The 17,106-nt window shown below is 49.4% G+C and overlaps 1 protein-coding gene across 1 annotated transcript in view; it reads right to left on the minus strand.

The window, feature by feature from the left end:
- The window catches only part of Lgr6 (leucine rich repeat containing G protein-coupled receptor 6), a 122,482-nt gene that overhangs the window by 62,418 nt on the left and 42,958 nt on the right, over window positions 1–17,106 (minus strand). The window lies entirely within an intron of this gene.

Raw genomic sequence — 17,106 nt, forward strand, 5'->3', positions numbered from 1 at the left:
CACACACACACACACACACACACACACACACACACACACACACACACTGTGATGTAAGAGAAGATGCCAAGTACTAGGCTGTTCCTCCAGAACTGTGAGTTAGGAACTGCAGCATTTGGGCTGGTTGTATCTTGATGATTAGAGCACCTACCCGGGCCCTAGAGGCCCTAGGTCTAGGTTCACTTCCCAGTAACTCTCTAAACTCCCACACTTTTCCTTATAAATGACCAGGGTACAAATATTTCATTATAACCACAAAAAACAAGCTAGGACAACACCTGACTCCATCCCCTACCCGGCAGCAAGGAGCGGAGGGGACATGGCGAAACATCCCTTTTACATTAGCGGTAGCAGCCAAAACAGCTTGCATACAACAAAACCCAATAAACATCATGAAGTCATTCTAGCAAGAAATATATAGGCCCTTAATGAGAACAAGTGAGTCTGAAAAAATAGTATATTGTGATCTACAAAGATGTTTCAGATTAAGAAAAATCCTAAATCCTGTGGGCATAGACTACATTTCCTAAATATGTGAGACAACAGGCATTCAATGTATAGGCAATGTAAAGCCAAGGCCCCAACAAGCAGTTCTTGGCAAGGGATTGGGGCACTGAAGAAATAAAAACTAAAGTTCCTGTCATAAAATGAAAGGTGAGCAAAAAAAAAAAAAATAGACAGAGGTTTCTATTTCTAAACCGTAAAACATCTGCCAATAAGGAAAACCCTAATTAAAATACAAAAAAAAAAAAGCAAGCCTCACCAAATACCAAGGGCTCCAAAGAGGAGGCTGCAGATCTCTCTCTCTCTCTCTCTCTCTCTCTCTCTCTCTCTCTCTCTCTCTCACACACACACACACACACACACACACACACACACACACACAGATTGCCTGGTTTCTATGTGCTTGCAGCGTGCCTTCCCCAGAAGGAGAAAACAATTCCATATGCAATCGTACTAATGAAAACAAAAATACCTAGGAATACATTAAAGAAAAGGGTGAAAATCCTAGAAGCTAGAGATGCATCTTAGTGGTAAAATGCTTGCCTAAGGCGTGCAAATCCCTGAGGGAAATCCTGACAGCCTAAGAAAGTGCAAAATTTATGCTCTGAAAACTGTAAAAACAAGACAAAACCAAACTGAAGAAAAATTTTTAAAAAGGGGGGGGAACCATCAACAGATACATAGGTAAATCATAATCCAGCTTATGCATATGAAAGACTATCATTCACCTACAAAAACAAATGAGTCATTAGGAGACAGAGGCAGAAGGATCTTGAGTTTGAGGTCAGCCTGGGCTACAAAGTAAAGCCCTGACTCAAATTAATCAAAAGCAGGTCAATAGAAATAAAGGATGAAGTATTAATCCACAGTTCCAAAGTATGGATGAACTTTTAAAACACTATGACAGGCCAGAGGATAAGACACATGGTGTATAATTCCATGAAATGTCCAGAACAGGACCATCCAGAGACATGATTAGTCTTCATGTTAGGGTGGGGTGGGGAATGCCTGAGGAGCAAAGTTTTCATCAAAGAATGACAAAATAGGGCTGGAGAGATGGCTCAGTGGTTGAGAGCACTGACTGCTCTTTCAAAGGTCCTGAGTTCAATTCCTAGCAACCACATGGTGGCTCACAACCATCTGTAGTAGGATCCGATGCCCTCTTCTGGTATGTCTGAAGACAACTACAGTACACTCATATATATAAAATAAATCTTTTAAAAAGCAGAATGACAAAATATTTATAAGTTACATAGGGCTGAATTTTATACTGTGTGAATTATATCACAATTTTAAAAAGTACTTCAGTTAAAATTCTTACATGAGTTAAGTTAGACTGATGTGATTTTAAGTTATACTAGTCTATTTTTAACACTAGTTATACTAGTATATAGTTATATAAGTTATACTAGTGTGATTTTAAGTTATATTAGTGTGTTTTTAACATGTGTTTTAAATTAGTGTTTGTTATTATTTTATTTATTCACGTGTCAAATGTTATCCCCCTTCCCGGTCTCTCCTATACTACTGTCTGGTTGTTTTAACACTAGTGTGGTACTAGTATGATTTTAAGACACTAAACCAGACTCCACAGACAGCATTAGAACATGGCATGAAGCAAGTATCTGTGTCTGTATGTTTGCCGAAATGTACCCCGAAAAGCCAGCAAGCGTTGTGTCTGAGTGGTAGAACCATGGATGATTTTTATTTTCTTCTTATTTTTTTTGTGTATTTTCTAAATTTTCTGCAATGAGTCAGAACAAAAATAAACATGTTTTTTTAAAAACAAAGTGCGTCAGTGTATAATTAAGTTCCAGACTGTTGGAGTGCTGAGGTGAGGGGCCAGGAAAGGAGTGCTCCTCGGGGCCTGCAGCCTACAGCAGGGGACCTCGGGAATAGGCTTGGGAGTGTGTGCAGTGGACCCTCTCACCTGCTGCATCTTGCCATCTCTGTACCTTGCCTCCTACTGCATCTTTTGCCTATCAAGTCTCTAGGCTACATCACTGGAACCTCAAGGCCACAGCCACTTGGCCTGACCACGCGGCTACTGCTGTGGTCTAGTCCCTATTCCACCGTGGTCTCTGAAGGAAGCTTACTCATGGACCCCAGCAGAGCCTCTTTGATGTGCTGTGGACAGCCAGTCACTGGGGTTCTCTCAGGTCCATCTGCCTCTGTGAAAACCCTGTAATTGCCCCTCTGCATTGAAACCTATCTATGTAGAGACAGATCTATACACAGCCTTGTTGGAATAAAGGCTGTTTAAGTGCAGGGACCACCCGGGCCTGCCGTTCTCTGACTGAATGCCACGCCCCCTCTTGCGCCTTCCCACTCTTTCCATTGTCTTCTCAAGAAGAGGTGGAGGGAAGAGAGAGCAGAACCACATGGCCTGGAGAAGCTGCAAGTAGCAAGGGGTCTCATAGCTGGGGAACAGATTAGTGTAGTGGTACATCTGCCCAGTCTAGGCAGTCAGCTTAAAAGGACTATAACTGAGTTGTGTGGTTTTGCACAGGCTTATTGGGCTTATTTACTACAACAGATTGAGGTCTTCCTCCTGTACCCAGCAGAAGCTGTCCTTTCCTCCCCACCTCTTCAACTCATACACCTCCTTCAAAAGCCAGCGCAGCACCTGCCACATAGCTGGTGGCCAACAGAGAGCTCCTCCTTGTCCCGTAATATTCCAGTTCCTCTCAGGCCTCACTCTATCCTGACGTTGGCTATCTGTGACCTTGTCATGTGCCACTTACTTAATAACAAACTCATGGGAAGTGACTGCATCACCGTGAAGATGCCCAGCTCAGATCTGCCTAAGGAAATAGCAATGGAAGAAATGATCTAACAGGCTCACAGCAGGAGCAGCTGCCCCAGAGAGGCACAACCAGCTATGAGTTCAGGGCTTGGGAAAGGATCTGTCTCTCTTGGAATAATTTAGTTCACAGTCCAGTCTTCTTAAATGACCAGTCTATCTGACTCTAGTTCCTCATAACCAGAGGTTCTTTGAGTTGCCCGAACCATCGTGTCATAGACCTGTTACCATAGGTAATGATGGCACCTAGTGAGACAGTGCTGGGGACTGGGAAGCAGTAATTCTAACACAGGACCATGCCTTCCCATGTACTTAGAGCACTCCCTTGTTGTCCTCATGCTTTCCCTGTACTTAGGGTGCTCCCAGTGTTGTGCTCATGCCTTCCTGTGTACTTAGGGTGCTCCCAGTGTTGCGCTCATGCCTTCCTGTGTACTTAGGGTGCTCCCAGTGTTGCGCTCATGCCTTCCTGTGTACTTAGGGTGCTCCCAGTGTTGTGCTCATGCCTTCCTGTATACTTAAGGTCCTCCCAATGTTGTGCTTATGCCTTCCTGTGTACTTAGGGTGCTCCCAGTGTTGTAGTCATGCCTTCCTGTGTACTTAAGATCCTCCCAGTGTTGTGCTCATGCCTTCCTGTGTACTTAGGGTGCTCCCAGTATTGTGCTCGTGCCTTCCTGTGTACTTAAGATCCTCCCAGTGTTGTGCTCACATCTCTACTCATTTTCCCATTTGTTTTCAAAATAGCCTCTTTATTATTCCCAGTTGACAGATTTCAAAATTGAGGAACAGAATGTTGAGATAATCTGTCATTCTTTTCTAGAAAAAGGCAGAGGTGGCTTCCAAAGAAAAGTTTTCTCATGGAAAGATGCTATAAAATCCCACTGCATTCTGTCCACTGACAGGGGGCATTAGCTCAGGCTTCAGAACTCAAGGAGCCTGGACAGGCCCTCCTGGCTGGTGAAGAACTGATGAAGAGGGTGGGGAAAGACGCCTGGGCACAGGGCTGGCATAGCACTCACACTGGCCAACACTCTCAAGGCTGCCTTCTTCTCTTTCTCCCTCCAAAATGTAGAGCAGCCTGGGTGCAGTCAGATACAGGATGCTTATCAGATCTTACTAGGAAGAGAGACAAGCTAAGATGGGCGGCATTTGCCCTAGGCTGGACATAAAGGCCTTCCTCAGAGCTTTCAAGGCTTACCAAAATGTTGCTATTAAGTGTCCAAAGTTCCTAAGACTGAACCAGATCTCTAGCTTACTCCTTTATCCCACCCCCATGCCACCCCTCACTCTGAACTCCGACACAGGCAGCTGCGGCAGACTCTAGGTTGCTTCAGCAGGATATCTGGCACAGCTGGTATTGGCTGGAACAGAATACTCACTACTCCATGCATCCCCAGGAGTGCATGCTTGGTTCCATCACACAAACCTCAGAACCATCACCCAGCTGTGGTTGCAAAAGCCAAAACTAAGACGAGAGAAAAGGTTCCCTGGCTCTGGCAATCCTGGAGGACTTCCTGGAGGAGGTAAGTGCTATAGTAGCAGGAAGGAGAGAAGCAAGGAATGGAGGAATGGTAAAAGAAAACATCCTAGCTTGAGAAGCAATTCAGGCAAAGGCTTGGAGACAGGGGAAGCTGGGTCTGGGGAAATGAGGGGATGACTTCCTTTGCTGGGACAGACAGCCAAGAATAAGAACAACATGATGAAACACAAAGAAAGGTTTGCCTGGCAGTCAGGGCTTTTGTGTGGTCTCTAATGAAAGGCACAGGCTACCTAGCTGGTGCCACGGGAGCCTTGGGCGCACACTTAAGCCTGTCCTCTTCCCTGCTCCCAGCCCTTTCCCACCTGTCAGAGGACAGACACAGAACCCGGGACTAGTGTGCTTCCATTTCCCCATCAGTGCCCGCTACACACAAAGCACGCTGCCCTCCCTCTCTGGTTCTCATCCCCTCTCCACTTCCATCTTTCTTCCCTTCTCCCCCTTCTCACCTCCTCTCCCTTCCAGGTGGGGCCCATGCACCCCCACACTCCAGATGTTCTGAAGGAGTTTTACTCCTAAGGCCATTCAGGCCCCCAGGTTAGCAGATGTGCGGCTGAGAGGCAGGTTAATGGGGGCCAGGGGAACAGGCTGGGGCTGGGGCTGGGGGCCCAAGACAGCTGCCTTGGCCCAGAAGGCCCAGTTGGTCCCTGAGGAGACTGAACAGCTTCATTCTTGTCAACTGAAGCTGACAGAGCAGGAAGGAAAGGGGACTAGGCTGGGGGGGGGGGGGAGAGCATCTTCAGGGAATGGTGCCTCCTGGCTCCCTGGCCTCATGGATCTGGAAGCTTCTCTTTCCTCCCCAGCCCCCCTGCAGACCGGAACTCTGGAAATTATGAACACCCCCAAGTAGTCAGCTTTCACCATTTCTCTACAAATTCCTGCCTCTTAGTTGAGGAAAGACGTCTGTTCCCCACAAACACTGAGTGACTTGAAGGACATAGATTATTCTCAAGTAGCAGGTAACTCTAAATAAATATATTCTTGGCTCTGAGAGCCATAGCATGGCTTTCTCAACATTAACAAGTTTATTGCTTTATTTAGGGCAATGTATGTTCCAATGTGCAACCCTTCACAAAACACTGTCAGATGGTGGAGGCCCACTATCCCCATGTTCACCTCCCCCCCCCCCTCTCTCTGGCACAGAACCGAGTCCAGACTCCCCCACACCCAGCTGCTTTGCCTACATTGGCTGTGACCAGCATCCTGCTCATGTCAAATGCATGTGTCTCTGCTCTGATTCCTGCTCAGCCCCGCCTGCTATCTCACCTCCCCAGAAAGTTGAAGAGAGCAAGCAAAATCTGCAAACCCTAACTCTCTCCTCCTTCCTCAGAACCACCCACCTACCACATGGTCTAAGGAAGAATCTAGAAAGTGAAAAGAAGCAAATAAGTTGTGTTAGAAAGTGCATGGCCTCGGGACCCAGACACACCTGAGTTGGAACTTAAGCCCCAAATCTCCTAAGCCACTGGGAAAATGACTAACCTCTCTGGACCTTGCTCCAACACATTCACACCACCCTTCCCCCCAAGGAAAAGGCAGTTTGGGCCCATAAACTCTGTCCTGATATCTTCAGTGTGGCTGTCTCATGCTGCATGAGCTTTTGCTAATGCCTACCTAGGCTCATCCTACAGTGCTGAGCTACAGCTGGCTGAGACTCAGCATCATCTTCCAGTCCTGGTGTGTTTCTGATACCTGGTATCAGCTTTCCCCCAAAATCGACTGTCATGTCATCAGAGGTGTTTTCAAGATGGGAATTAGGGAACAGGGCGCCTCTGGCAGTCACTCGGTGCTTGCTATGTGCTGTGCACAGCTTCTGAATTACAATCTGAGGGGGAAAAACTCAAGCATGATAGTGCACTCAGGAGGCAAAAGCAGGAGGATAGTGAATTTGGCGTCAGCCTGAGCCTACACAGAGAGACACTGTCTCCAAAATTGACAACAGCAATAGTGGAGACACACCACCTTCACCTGAACAGAATTCAGAGGACTGAAAGAAGAAACACACCAGGACTGGAAGGTGATGCTGAGTCTCAGCCGGCTGTAGCTCAGCACTGTAGGATGAACCTAGGCATTAGCAAAAGCTCCTGCAGCATGAGACAGCCACACTGAAGCATGAGCAGGTGAGAGAACTGAGGAGGAAATGCAGGAGCCAGTGTCCCAGGGAGAGCAGCAGCAACCAGTGGAGCAAACGCAAACCCTCTACCACACTCCTGAAGTCAGGACCCATGTGTGGGGTGGGGAGCAGGGTTGTGGGAATCTGGGCCTTTTCTTCAAGATCACACTGAAGAATCTTAAGCTGGGTGATTTGCTCAGATCTGTGTTTTAAGTCCCATCTGACTGCAGTTAAGGGCAAGGGGCAAATCCAGAATAGAAGCAACTGCCAGTTAGAAGGCTGTTGCGGGCAAGGGAAGTGGGGCTTGCTCCAGAGAAGCTGGGACAGTCCCTGGAACTCAGTGTATCGGAGGTATTGGGGGTACTAGAGTCAAAACTGATACCCATTTGCCAAACTATGGAAGTGAATGAACGGCGTGGTTCCCTGGGATGGAGGGAATTAGAACATATAAAGTGGAAGGGAAGGTGACAAGCTCACTTTGGGAAATGTGTGAGGCCCTTCTGGGCCCACCAAGCAGAGACTCCACTGGCCAGTTCAGTGGACTAACCTAGGCTGAGGAAATAGATGCCCTTGGGAATCATCAGCCCATGGGCAGACTCTGAGGACAGACTGGTAAGAATGGTACCTCTTAGAGGATGGGCTAGGAGAGAGGGAGTCTGCTGAGAAAATGGAGGAGCGACCAGGGGCAGGGAGAACGGGAGAACCAGTTTTAGTAGCAGCCAAGGGGAGAGAGCCAGGCAAGACCTAGAGAGCCAGAGTGGAAAGCGTGTGCACAGAGGCTCTTCCCCTTCTGATCAGCCAGCAGGGCCTCCACTCCAGGCAGCCCTGGGGGAAGGGGGGATGCTGTTGAGAAAAGCTGGGGGCCGTACAGCTCGGCCCTGAGAGGTGGACCAGTAGACCCGCTGCTGAGTGAGGTCAGGGTCCCTGCCTCTCCATCCTGTCTCCTACTCCTCCCATCTTACCCTGATGGTAGTGGTTTGGCACTGCTAAGGGTGGGGCTGAGGTCACCTCTACTGAAAGTTTTCTAGGGCCAGAGGCTGTACTGTGCTCTGAACTTAGCAGGGAATACAACCACAAACCAGCCTGAAAACACCTCTGGAGACAAGGGGAAGGTGGCAAAAGCTCAGTACCCCTCTCCCACACGACTCAGCCCCATCAAGAGACTGCTAAGCCAGAGGACGACACCCCTTAGCATGGGCTGCCAGGCCCATCCTAGCCCTGCACCCTCTGCCACAGCCGTCCATGTGGCTCTTCTTGCAAACACTGTGAGTTTTCACTTCTCACCTGTTCCGTCCCAGTCCCTCTCTAAGAGTCTAGGGTTCTTTGATACAGCCTCCCCACCCCACGCTGCCCTGCCCCGTCTGCTGGAGCTGTTTAAGGGAGAGTTGGGGGAAGGAGCTGGCTCTGAGTCCCAAAACAGGTGTCAGGACTGGTGAGGGGAAGGAAGCCACCTTGGCAACAGTCCCCGGATAGGGTCACATTCCAGAACAACTGATCTTACAGCCATCTGGCCTAAGTGGCCACACAAGCTCATAAATATTTCATCCCCTTTCTAAAGGAAAACATGGGTCTGGCCTGGGCTTCTGCACTGATTCCTGGGTGACACTGGGAATGCTCTTCCCTCTGTGTGACTCCATTTCCTCATCTGAAAAGGAGCCCTTTGGACTGCTGACCTTCAGTAAGGCCTTGTGGTCCCAGGTGGGCAGGTTCTATCCAGGCATCTCTGGCTGTGACACAGCAAGAACCAGGGTCATTCTCTGCCTCCTCCAGTTAACCTGTGGATTCCCAGTCTACAGCAAGTGGCCAGTAGCCACCTGCACTCTTTAGGCTCGTCAACGGCTAGGCAACGACCCAGAGACTTTCTGTAAAGACCACATTTCCATGGCTCAGGATCCACTTCGCTCACCACAGTGACTGGGGATAGAGCCTAAAGGCAGTTTCTAGCTATACAGGGGTGACCGGCGCACTTCCTAGTGTCACCTGAAGCTTCTCTCATCTCCCCTTTGGGCTGCTCTGTGGCCTCAGTGGGAAAGAATCCTGGAAAATGTGAGCTCTGAGGAGATGTCGGGAGATACAGACATATTTATTTCCCCCATCCCCAAGCCAAGTAACCCCGAATTACCTTCATAAGGAAGTTAGCATCCACACCCTCTTTTGGAGTTATTGACCACTGGAAGTTCTTCACAAGATCTAACCCTTTCTTTCTATCCTCCCTCGAGGGATTATCTAGTACTTCTCATGCCTCTAGAAAGCACCGAGACTAAGCCAGTTAAATTCTTGTATCTCTAGCCCATGTGTGCAGGCAGCTGCAGAAGGGTGAATGCGGAGTTCTAAGCGTTGGGAACTTTGTATAGAAAGTCCTTGGCATGTAAGAACAGTGGGAAATTGATGGTTGGTGATGGATGGCTGCTGTCCATCTTACTGAGATTGGGAGGGTAAAGTGGTTCCATCAAGCTCAGGGTATGTCCACCCCCCAGATCCTGGAAAAAAAGTAATTCTAAAGTCAAACTCCTGGTCACCTAGAGGATGGGGTGACTCTGTATCAAGAGTTCTGGGTAGTGTTTGAGGCGTTGTGTGTCTCACATGCTCCAGGAGGCTACGGATGCTCCCGGCTCCTGAGGCATATTGAGCACCAAGGATACATATGGACAAAATGGATACTGACTCCATCACCAGAGGGGAGTGTTCTAACACCCAGATGCCTCGGTTCCAATCCTGGGGAACCAGAGTTCAGGACCAGTTCAGGAGGCACCCAGATGCCTCAGTTCCAATCCTGGGGAACCAGAGTTCAGGACCAGTTTAGGAGGTCAGAGAAGGGAACTCAGATCTGCACTTGATAAGGTTCTCTGGAGTTTGGAAGTATATAGTCTTTTAGGCGCCCTCATAGCTAAGCTCTTGGGAGTGTAGAGTCTTGCTAAGAGTGTTTGTGGGTCAGGCATAGTGGTACAGGCCTATAATCCCAGTATTCAGTAGGCACAGGCAAGAGAACTATGAATTTGAGGTCAGTCTGGCTGTAGAGTGAGACTCTATCTTTAAAAAAATAAAAATGCATGAACTCAGAATTCAGATGAGCTACCTGTGAGCTGCTCCCTAAAGCCCCATTTGCTTGTCTGTAAGACGGAGGTCACAGCATCTTCCTTGGAGATGTATGGTAAGGAATAAATGAGCCTGTGTCTGCTGCACATTAAGCCTTGTTGCACGCACTCGAAACACCCAGCAAATATTAGCTCCCAGCCAGATTCATGTCACGCACACTCTGTTTTCCCAGGGTTTCAGCCGAGTAGGCAGTTCTGTTTCCTATACCTGCTTTGAATCTATTCTCTTGCAGTGGCTTCTCTGTCGCAGGAGCGTGGCTCCAACAGCATGGTTGAAGGGAAGATGGAGACCTGGGCTTCTGACATCCTCATGTAAGTCATAAGCTGCTAAGTGGAAGGACCCTCATCTATTAACCCAGTTAGTTACCACGGCATTTTACAAAGCAGAAAAGAATAGATAAATGGAGGGAGGCCTAAGGGAAGGAAGGGGGAAGTAGGGAGACAGAGGATGAGGGTGGGGGTGGGGCTGATGGAGTCCCATCTGTGCAGACATTCCCAGAGTCCAGGCTAAGGCTCTGCCATGGCCTTGGCTGCTTAGGAAAGGCCCTTTGCCCAGATGGAAGAGAAACCTGTGCGGGAAGGCCAGCCCCAGCCTTGGGCTCTGCTTGAGGGCTCCCTTGAGTTTAAACCTAACCTGAGCTCCCATGCCCATCCCTGGATGCTCTGGTCTCTTAGTTTAGATCTCCTCGGGACTTTAGGAGTCAAGGGTTCAGTGAGATAAGTCTGACTCAAGAAGCTCCCCCCCCACCCCCCCACCCCCCACCCCCATCACACATAGCCCCGAAACACTGCAGGAGATGCAAGGCACTCCTGACTCTGTATTACAATGCTTCGAATCGTGCAGGAGCACAGTGCTGCTCCTGGGTGGCCCCGCCGGAGCCAAGTCTACTCCAGACTAGCATTTATGGCTCAAAGAATCACCAGTAGGTCCCATCCCACCATTGACACTCTCTCAGTGTCTCTCAGGAGCCAAATGACTCACATTAGGACCCTCATGGGCTGCAAGTGCCGCGAGTCTGCCTACCCGCCCACCTCAGAGCAGCCTCTGTGCAGACACATGTAGTAATCAACTCCCGGAACCCTGGAAGATCCAAACAAGGTAGCATATAATCATGCTGCCAGAAATAGCCACGTCAGGGAGGCCATAGCCACCCCACATGTCCCTAGGGACCCCTTGCTAGGCCCCCTGACACAGCTGGGCCCCAGGGCCCTCCCTAACTAGCAGCGAAGGTGGGGTACCGACAGAACTCACCAAGTCACCAGCAGGGCTTGAGGCCAGCTTTGGAGATGGGGACTTCCCTTCCTCGTGGCAGGCTGGGCAACTTCAGGCTGGGCTCTTCGATCAGAGTTCTCAGGCCTCGGGGCCTTGTTGCTCCCTCTCCTGTCAGCTCTGGATCTCCCTCTGCCTCATTCCTGCAGGTGCAGGCTTTGGTTATGAGCCCTCTCCCCTCTCTGTTCAATTCCTTTTGACAGTCTTAGCTATTTTGTTGTTTCTAGTTTTTGTGAGTGTGTTGTTTCCTCTTGACGCCCTGGCTGTTGTAGCCCAGTCCGGCCCTCAGCTCCTAATCTCTCTGCTTCCACCTCCCAAGGACTGGGATTGTAGATAGAAGTGTACCGGTTCATTCTCCCCCATCCTCAACTCTTGACCCTCAAGTAGTGCTCTGGGGCCATCTTTTCTATTCATTCACAACTTCTCCTGCAAGAGGCTGAAACATGACTCCGAATGATATGTTCACATCCAAATGTCCAGAACAAGTTCAAGAGATCTCCTTTGGGGATTTTGCAGATATAATCTAAGGAAAGTCTCTTGAGATGAGATCATTAAAATCCAATCAGAGGTGACAGGGAGACAGAAGAGAGGAGGAGAGGCCGGGAGAAGATGGAAGGCAGACACAGGAGCAATGCAGCCACAAGGGATGCCAGTAGCTACCAGAAGCTAACAGAGACAGGCAAAGTGTCTCCCAGGATCTCCAGTCAACTCCAGCCTGCTAGCGCCTGAAGGACTGTGTCAGTGTAAAGTTCTGTTTAAGCCACACTATTGGAGTGTGTTGAGGCTCAGAAAAGGAAGCTCCCCATATCTCTATTTCAATGGTCAGTAGGTCAATAGGTCAGAATCGCTGGAGGACTTGCGAAGGACTCAGACAGTCATGTCCACCCACAGACATGGTGCAGTGGAGGTGGGCCGGGACCTAGGAGTGTGTGTTGCTCGAGTTAAGACCTGACTTGCTGTGTAGCGTCAGATGCTCTTGGACTGGAGCCCTTCTGCCTCTACCTGTGGAATGCTGGGACCACAGTGCCCCACGGGGCTGAGACTGCCACAGTGAACTGGTCCCAGGTGACACAATCAGCTATTCTGGACAAAAACTAGAGAACCATTGTTCTGTGAGCTCTGTCAGTGACTAAGTTTGCCCATTCTCTGCCCACAGTCCCTTCCCCAAAGACACCTCCCTCAGCCCTCTCCTCCTCATGCTGCTCTCAGCTCTCAGGAGACCCAGGAGAATGTCCCCCAGAGGGAATGCCCCATCCCTATCCCAGGCTTAACTGGGCTCTTGGAGACCACCCAAGACTCCCCAGGAGCCTCCTGACAATTTGCCTATGAATAGAGAGGAAAGTCCTACAGTCAGCCTAGAAGATTCCTGTGGACCCTCCTCTGCCCCATGTTATGTGCCAGGACTGTAAGCAGAGCTACAGATCAACTCCTGGAGTCTCAGTGCACCCTCCAAAAGCATGGTCACTAGGCATAGCAAGCTAGTACCATCTCTAGAAAAGTCTTCAGGTTCTCACCAAGGCTAAGAGTTCTCAGCGACAAAGCTAATATATTGGCAGACGCTAGATCTGATGGTGGCTCTACTGAAATAACATCACCTCTCTGTGCCTCGGGCTGTTCATCTGTGGATCGAGGAGGGAAAGCAGGGGTAGCACTGGTCCCTCAGGAGTGCTGTGAGGACCGACAGGTGCAAGAGACTGTCACACAGCAAGTGTCATCTGCACACTGCTCTTGTTAGCCTGGCCCGTAGCATTTGTCTGTGTGCAGCTGTCCCTTCAAAGTAGGTCACAGTATGCAGAAGGGGGCACCTGTTTTATCTTTCCCAGGATCCCCTCTTACTCCTGTGCGCAGGAGACATCTGCCATGGGACTGAACACTCACAGGCTCCATTATTTTCTCCTGAACACAAGTCTTTCTTCTCCCTCTCCAACTCTGCTGGGTTCCCAAGATGCTAGATGCAAACTTCCTAGGGAACTTGGTCATAGCACAGACAGTGAAAGTGAGACCCAACACGAACAAGTCTCAGAATTTGTCAGATATTCCAGATCAGGACCAGACGCCCTATCAGGAAGTTATCGTCGGCCAAGAAGATCTTCTGGAAGCCTGGCTGTCCAGTAATTTTATTTGACCTTCTCATCTTAGAAATAGAGAATCCTAGGCTCAAAGAGGAGAGATGATTGACAGCTAGTGATAAAGTCAAGACTTGAACCCAAATCTCTGCATCCTAAGGTGTGAGAACTTTGAAAAGGTATTAAGGACAGAGGGAAGACCTTGGTACTATGGAGTCTGAACTAAAGCAAAATCCCACCTCTGTTCAAGCCTAGCTGTTTTGACCTCAAGTAAGCTACTTAACTTCTCTGGGCTTTAGTTGCCTCATCTACAAAATGGTCATAACTACCTGGGAGCTACCTGGGAGTGTTCAAGATTGGCATAATGGCCATTGCCAAGTGAGCTCTCCTCTCTGGCTTTCCCCCATAGCCTAGTAGTTCCCTTCTGTCCTCATTCTTCCTCTGAGTAGCAAGTGGCTTCTGTGGTTCAGATGGATGACTGGATCCCAGGGTCTCAGTTTTACTCTTGAGTCTCTTCTCTGGGGTCATCCTGTGTGGCTGTCCTTGGTGATAACACTCCCCTTAGAAGCCTGAGCTTCTAAGACTGGCTATTTTTTCTGTCTTCTTCCCCTTCTCCACTGTGCTGCCTGAGATCCCCAGCCCCAGCCTAACCTGGCACTGCCTTTGAAGGCCCTGCTTCTGCTTTTCTGTGGGCCCTCCCCAGCGCCCGGCCTCACCCCTACTGTGTTTCTATTCAGCCCCAGGCTCCACTGGCTTCCAGTGGTTTCTCTTGGCCTGGATTCACGACTGGCATGACATGTCTGGTGTGGCTGTACCCCTCCCATGTTGGTCAGAGAGGAAGTAAGTGTGTGCAAAGGAGAGTGCTAGGGGGTTAGGTGCTGCCAGCCCAGGTGCCAAACCAAATAGCTCATGTGCCACATCCAACTCAGTACATGGACCCTGGGATGCAGGCTGGCTGCTCCTGCCCGCTCCAGACCCACACCAGACTCCTCATACCTAGTTCCCGTTCCTTGTGTCTGTTTCTAGCTGGTAGAAGGTAGAACCATGCCTGACCGAGGGTTGAGCATGGCTCAGGGGGACAGAGATGCCACTTTATGGAGGTGTCAGATAGCATGAGCCCCTCTGGGCATCTTGCCTGCTCTAAGAAGGACAGCTCACACTATGGGGGAACATAGGAAGAGACATGCCCCTGTACCTCATTGATGCACCAGCTTCCAACAGAAAGCAGGACATTGTCATTTGCTCCTGCTCTGGGAAGAGGAGAAGGGTCTTGATCAATGGTAGTCTCTCTCATGGGCTTTGGAATCCCACAGCTGAAATATTCCTGCCTATGCCTCAACAACTCTACCTTGGATAGCCCTAAAACTTTCCTGCAGGTCCCCTCATCAGTTAGCTGGGACACTTGTTAAGGAAGGTGACGGGGAAGCCACATGGTAGATATGACACATGGGGGTGATACACAGGCCTATGGGCAGTGAGCTCGGCTACGTTTGTCCTCTTGTCTTAAAACAAGATAGTCTTACTGTAGGTACCTGACATGGTGAGGACTGAATTTGGTTGTGACACCTTCCTTTGATGTCTGGAGCGGGGTCTTTTCTTGAGTCTTCCACTTTCCAAAAGCTCAGGATATAACCCCAGCCATTTGAAGTCCTTACATTGGGTACTTCCTCATTACTCTTCCGTACACATACACACACATGCAAGTCACTGTACACATGCATACACATGCACAATTGCATGCATACACACTGTACTGGCTGGTTTTGTGTGTCAACTTGACACAAGCTGGAGTTATTACAGAGAAAGGAGCCTCCCTTGAGGAAATGCCTCCATGCGATCCAGCTGTAAGACATTTTCTTAATTAGTGATCAAGGGTGGGAAGGCCCATTGTGGGTGGTGCCATCCCTGAGCTGGTAGGCTTGGGTTCTTTAAGAAATCAAGCTGAGCAAGGCAGGGGAAGCAAGCCAGTAACATCCTTCCACAGCCTCTGCATCAGCTCCTGCTTCCTGACCTGCCTGAGTTCCTGTCTTGACTTCCTTTGGTGATGAACAGCAATGTGGAAGTGTAAGCTGAATAAACCCTTTATTCTTCAACTTGCTTCTTGGTGATGATGTTTGTGCAAGAATAGAAACCCTGACTAAGGACACACACACACAACACAACACAACACAACACAAACACACACACAGAGTTCAGCCAAATTCCCTAATGCTCACCCAGTCTCTTCCCTCTTTACCTCTCTACCTTAATTCCTCTAGTCCCTCTGCCCACTGCATCCTTCCCTACTTCTTCACATGATTGACATTTTCTGGACCTTCAAGAACTAAATCACATTTTGCTGACTCAGTACAGCCTCAGAAATACTTTGAAATGAACAAGCTGATGACTGGTTAGATGAACAGCTGTGCTGAGCCTTCTGTTTCTCTACCCATCTCAAATGGATTCTTTTCAGGAAAGCCCTTGGAGGTGGGCAGGGTAAGATCATGATTCCCACTTTGCAGATAGAGAAACTGAGGCATGTAGTCAGGATCAGAGGCACAGTCTGAAGCCAACCTTTGCCTGGCAGGCTGGTGTTCTCTGGACCGTAAGAGGCAAGACCCAACCATCTGCCTTGGTTTCTGCCTTCATCTGCCTAAGCAGAGGGTGCAATGGGGCCAGGGTGAATGCTCTACTCCCACAAGCTACAGAGCAGCCCACTCTCAGAAAGCATGAGGGTAACTGCCCATCTAACGAGAAGTGCCAGGCCTGTCCTGAAAGCAGGACATTCAGGGACCTCCAGCACACGGTGTGACTCACTTTTTTCTTTTAATTAATGACTTAACTTCCAAATAAGTCCAGGTTTTTCCTACGAGTCCGTTTGATGCTTTGATTGAAATGTCACCCCTCCCCCCACTGCACGTACCACCTCTTATTTTTGGCTCTCCCAACTCTTTGCTGGTGTCCTAAGCAAATGTTTAGTCTGCCGGCAAGACGGCACACACAGGCTTTCCTGGCTTTCAGCTACTGACCTTGGCCTCCAGGGCATCCTGCCCACCTATCCTGCTAGATGAAGGGAGAGGCCACTGGGGCCAGAGGCCTAGACCCTTTTGGATGGAGGGCAGACAGATGAGAGAATGGGGGAGGGGGAAGAAGTTCTACCGCCCAGAATACTCAGGCAACAGAAGCAGTGTAGACCCATGTACTCACAGGGAAGAAAGCCAAAACAGTGGTGGCTGTGACGAGCCAGGGAGCCTTGATTTAAAGGTAGAATCCAAAGAGAAGCCACCTTCCCTACCTCCCTCCTGCTCAGGGACAATCATGACATGTTAAGACTGTCTGATTCCCACATCCGTGCTCTAGGCACCGTTCTCCACAGCAGAACCTACAGCCAAGGACACTGAAAGCCTGGTTTTATACACTCACCACTCATGCCTAGGTTCCAGCAGGCTAAATGGCATGCTACCTGAGTTCTATGCTCCAACTTTTACTTTCCCCAAAATATGTGTCCATGCCACTGGATGGCTAGAGATGCAACCAAAACTTCAACTGGCTTCTATAAGCAGATGTGAGGCACCTACCATGTTCCCAGCCCTGTGTTGGGCACAGCATACATTCAACCCAATAGGTGGGTAGGACCAGCTTCCCTGACCCTGGTACCTATTCCCACGTCCATGGACAGGCTTAGTCCTGCTGCCATGATTTCCCTGCTGGGTAAAAGGGGAACTGCAGGGTTCCCTGGAGA

The sequence above is a fragment of the Grammomys surdaster genome, unplaced genomic scaffold, assembly GCF_004785775.1.
Source record: "Grammomys surdaster isolate TR1022 unplaced genomic scaffold, NIH_TR_1.0 145, whole genome shotgun sequence".
In the NCBI taxonomy this organism is placed as follows: domain Eukaryota; kingdom Metazoa; phylum Chordata; class Mammalia; order Rodentia; family Muridae; genus Grammomys; species Grammomys surdaster.